A 5,119-nucleotide genomic window follows, 5' to 3' on the forward strand; every position below is an offset into this window, starting at 1 on the left:
TGTGAATTGTCACTTCCCATATGTAACATTTTAGGGGGTAGCCATGGGTGATGAAACTGAAGCTTAGGGAATTTAAATGATTTAATCAATAACCTAAGTTGTTGAGTACCAGTTGTCTAATGAGAACCCAACTTGTTCTGATTTTAAGGAACATTTTTTCTCTGTATCACACTACTGCTCATATAACTAGCTACCCCTTCTTTCTTGTCTCTCATCTGTGAATAATGGTCACTTCTTTTATGCCTACTATTTGAAGGATTGAAATTGAAGATGCTTAATGTAGGTTTAATGGATGACAAAAGTAAATAGTTTTTGTTTTATTTTGTTTTTAGATTTAAAAGTCTTTAAGGACAGGAACTATTTTCTTACTTTATAAAACCCAAGAACAATTCATAGTCTATCTAAGACTTGTCTTTCTAATGTAATTTTCATCCTGGCATTTTAATACAATTAAAATAAAGATGTAGTGTCCATCATAAAGCATATATAAAAGAACAAATTGCCAAAAACTATATATACTGAGGTGCATCTCAGTAAGATACCTTGGTGATGATGAGGTAATAGGCTGATTATCTATTTACATATTCCATTCATTCTTATTTTAGAATTAATTAGAAAAATCTAGTCATTATTATACCTTTGATTATGATCAGAAATAGCTATTCAAAAGCTTCCTTAAAGCAGAACAACCTCACCATGAGCTAGAAATATGGGAGAATACTTTTCCCAGAAAAATTGAGAAAAAGAACAAAAAAAATGATTGATTAAAAAGGTACAATATTTTGTTCTATAATACTTAAAAATGAAATAGATAAGGAGACATGTACAAAGAAAAAAATTAAAGATAAAACCAAACAAACTCTAGGAAAAAACTGCAGTGGTGTTGGTTGCTTTTTTTTTTTTTTCCACTGAGGATCATGGAGTAAAATTAAAATTGCAGAGTCAGCACACAGAAGACCTTTACCTGTTTACTTGCTTGCAATATGTAATGACCAGCCACAGAATTGTCAAATGTCAAGTGCACTTGATCCTTATATGGGCCTCGTGAACACAGAAGCCTTAGGTTTGATAACACTTCCCTTCTGCCCTGAAGACTCAGTTGGACTAACAGGAATTATACAATAAATAGTTGTATGTACCTCTTCCAAAGCCAGAAGAAAATTCAGGTAATAATATTAGCATTGTTGGTACCAGTGGGTCTATAATCTTCCTTAAGAAATGGATGTGCATAAGATGACAATATCAAATATTTGTAATAACTGAAAAGAAATTAGAAAAACTTTTAACTTTGTTTAATTCATTATGGCTTACTTAATCTTTGGAAATGCTATTGTAAGTTAATAATGATAATAATCTTGAATTTATGTAGAGCTTCATTCCATTTCATGTCAATAACCACCTTATTTCATTTTATCCTCTCAAAGATTCTATCAAATATATACAAAAGTATTACTATCTGCTTTTTATTTTTGGAAAGAAAGGCTATTTTTTTTTTTTTAAGTGGACTCTGGGAATAGGGTTATTCCATTTGGGCCTTCAGTGTCCTGGTGGTGATTTCGTCTTTCTCAATGATGTGGACAATGACTCCCATGCCTGACAATGCATCCCGGTCCACAGCATTCAGCATTGCTTGGGAGATGGTTTCAAGCAGGTGTTCTGGATCCATGTTGGGTTCTCAGAGGGTTTTGCACATCCCATACATTTGTTCAGTGCTGGTGCCACTGACCACAAAGTTGTCAGTCACTATGGGACAGCCAATGAGGTCTAGAGAGCAAATGAAGGGCTTAAAGATCTTTGGGTCCAACCCAGAAATGACTGGCTCAGTGCAGTAGGGTCCAAACCATTTCTCATACAAGAGGTTGGCCTCCATGCTCATGAGGGTATAAGGCTTGATCTGCCGACCTTCCTTCAACACATACAGGTTCAGCTGGAACTTGAGCTGCTGGCATCTGTGGCTAGCCCAGCCAAGCCTATGTACAGCTAGTCACCCATATGAAAGATCTTCTGGACGTCTGTGGTCACCATCTGGGCCTGGGTCCCGAAGCATCTGTCACAGCGATGGTCTCACAGTTCTTCCCCTTCATGGCCATGACGGCCCCTCCGTTATAGGACATAGTAGACATGACTGCTGCTTATTAGGACCCCTGAATGCTTCTGCAATTCCAGTAAACCAGTACTATCTGCTTTTTTATAGATCAAGAAAGCCAGGCTAAGAGAAAATTGGTCTAGTCCAAGTTTATATAGCCAGTTACTAACAGAATCAGATTAGGGCTTTTGGTTCTCCAAAACAGCCCACTGAGTTAGATGTGACCACTCTAAAATGTTCAGAATAGCATTAATTTAAGTTCCATGTTTTTATATACAAAATCAGTAAAGGGATTAAATGTGTGGCATAATAATAACTCATGATAATATTTGAAGTAATTGTATTTACAATAACATACTATACCAATAGTTTCCAAACTTCTTTGAAGAGATGAATCACTTGAGTGTTTATTTCAAAAAGACCAAAAATGAAGTGGGATCCCCAAGTTCAACTCAGGCTTATTGAATGAAAATATCCAAGGTTGAGGTTTGATGCTCTATAATGTTTCCTTCACTCCAGAGGATGCAGCCCTCACCCGACACCAAATGCCAGTGACTTGACACTGGATTTCCAGCCTCCATAACTGTGAGAGATACAATTCTGTTCTTTATAAACGACCTAGTCAGTGGTATTCTGTTACAGCAGCACAGATGGACTCTGATAACCTTACACGAATGGATCCCCAATATTTTAGCTTTTTATGAAATTCATATGAAACATATACATTCTTTAGTGTTTTGCTCACTTTCCTCAACATATTACTTGAGACCCATCATGTTAATGTGCATTGCTATAGTTCATTCATTTTCATTGCTACGTAGTGACAGATTGTATATCACCAAATTCATATGCAAAGTGACGCTACCCGTTAAAAACACTCCCATCAAGAGCATATGGGAGTTTACTACCCATTTGCTTTTTAAAACCTTTGAAGTCAAACTTTTTACATTCAGTATGGAAGGTGTGAAATTCTCTATATTTTTAAATTGAATTTTCCTGATGTGTAATGAAATTGATGCTTTTTATTTATTTATTTTTTTTTTTAATTTTATTTTGTTGATATACATTGTGGCTGATTATTGCTCCCCATCACCAAAACCTCCCTCCCTTCTCCCTCCCCCCCTCCCCCCCAATAATGTCCTTTCTGTTTGCTTGTCATATCAACTTCAAATAATTGTGGTTGTTATATCTTCTCCCCCCCCGGTTTGTGTGTGTGTGTGTGTGTGTGTGTGTGTGTGTGAATTTATATATTAATTTTTAGCTCCCACCAATAAGTGAGAACATGTGGTATTTCTCTTTCTGTGCCTGACTTGTTTCACTTAATATAATTCTCTCAAGGTCCATCCATGTTGTTGCAAATGGCAGTATTTCATTCGTTTTTATAGCTGAGTAGTATTCCATTGTGTAGATGTACCACATTTTCCGTATCACACAGACTAAGAAATTGATGCTTTTTAAATGAGTTTGTTTCCTTCTCTGCAAAATGTCTTTAAATGTCATTTGCCTATTTTCCTATTTGGTTGTAAGAACTTTTCTTATAGAATTTTAGGCTTTCTTTGTCTAAACTGAAATTTTATCTGCAGCTTTGTTGATGATAGAGTACAAAATATTCTCAAAGGTTTGTGCCCTATTTTGCCATATCCTTAGTAAATAAAATTTTTAATTTCACTATAATTCCTCGCTTGTGAAGTTTATGGATCATTTGTTTTTTGTGCCTTATTTAAAAAATTGTTTCCTATGACAAGATCATAAAGAAATTTTCTTGTGTCCTATGTTTCCTATTTCTGTCTGAAAATTTAAAAATCTGTCTCTTACACTTAAGTTTTTAATCCATTTGAACTTAATTTTGTTATGTAATGTAAATTCATGTCACAAATACCATTTATGGAAATCCACACTTTCCCTAATAATCTGAAATTATAATTTTATCCACATATAAAGTTTTCAAATATTTAAGTATATCATGTATATCTATGTTGTTTTATCTATCTTTATACCTAAGCCATACTGTATTTATTATAGCTTTATAGTATATTAGCATATCAGGTAGGACAAGTTTATATCTTGCTCATTTTCAGTCATGCCATATTTATTCCTGGCCATTTGTTCTCCATATAAGCTTCAAAATTTTACTTATGAAGTCCTGTAAATAATATTTGTTGGAATGTTGATTAGAAATATTTAATATATAGATCATTGGATAAATAGCTGAAAATTTAAAATATTAATGTTTGATAACTTTGAATACGATGTACCTATATATTTATATATATCTTTAATTTTTTATAATAATATTTGATAATTTTCTCCATATAGGTCTTATACATTTTATTGTACATTTTATTTCTGTTCCTTTTATTTTAGTCACTATTATAAATTGTATATTTTATAATTATGTATAGCTGCCATAATAAATTATAAATTTGTTAAATTACAACTTTTGACCATTGGTTTCTGGCATACAGAAATAAAGTTTACATTTCTTTGCTAATACTATACATGATAAAAATCATGAACTCCTTAATTATTCTAAAAAATTTTCTGTATATTTTGGGGGTTTCTGTATAGAAAATAACTGAGTGAAACACAACTGGTGGGTTTTATGGCATATAAAGTATGCCTTCATAAAACTGCTTTTTAAAAAAGACAATCTTGTTGATCACCTGCTCTGTAGAAGACTAGGATTTGTGCACTAAGGCTTTTTTTTTTTTTTCTTTAATTGGTTACGAATATTCATGGGGTATAAAGCAAATTGTCACCACTAGTGCTTAAGATGTGATGGCCAGATCCATACTGGCAGCATGCCCCTTACCAAAAATTGTGATTATACCCCATGTTCCTCACCCAATTATCCCCCCAGTTATCCCCAACCTCCCTCCCCATCCGCCTTTCCCCCTTCTACTTTGTATCCCTAGGTGTGTTCTTTCTCTCTGCAAGTCCAGCACACCACTGTCGTCTTTCTTTCCTTCCGTCTTCCTCTCTTAGCTCCCACTTAAGAGTGAGTACATGTGGTATTTATTTCTCTGTGCTTTG

General features: G+C 34.0%; 1 pseudogene; it reads right to left on the reverse strand.

Annotated features, from left to right (window-relative positions):
* Positions 1–1,519: 1,519 nt before the first annotated feature.
* LOC134363444 (proteasome subunit beta type-3-like) lies at positions 1,520–2,123 on the reverse strand (annotated as a pseudogene).
* Between the last annotated feature and the right edge of the window lie 2,996 nt (positions 2,124–5,119).

The sequence above is a fragment of the Cynocephalus volans genome, chromosome 14, assembly GCF_027409185.1.
Source record: "Cynocephalus volans isolate mCynVol1 chromosome 14, mCynVol1.pri, whole genome shotgun sequence".
Lineage (NCBI taxonomy): Eukaryota > Metazoa > Chordata > Mammalia > Dermoptera > Cynocephalidae > Cynocephalus > Cynocephalus volans.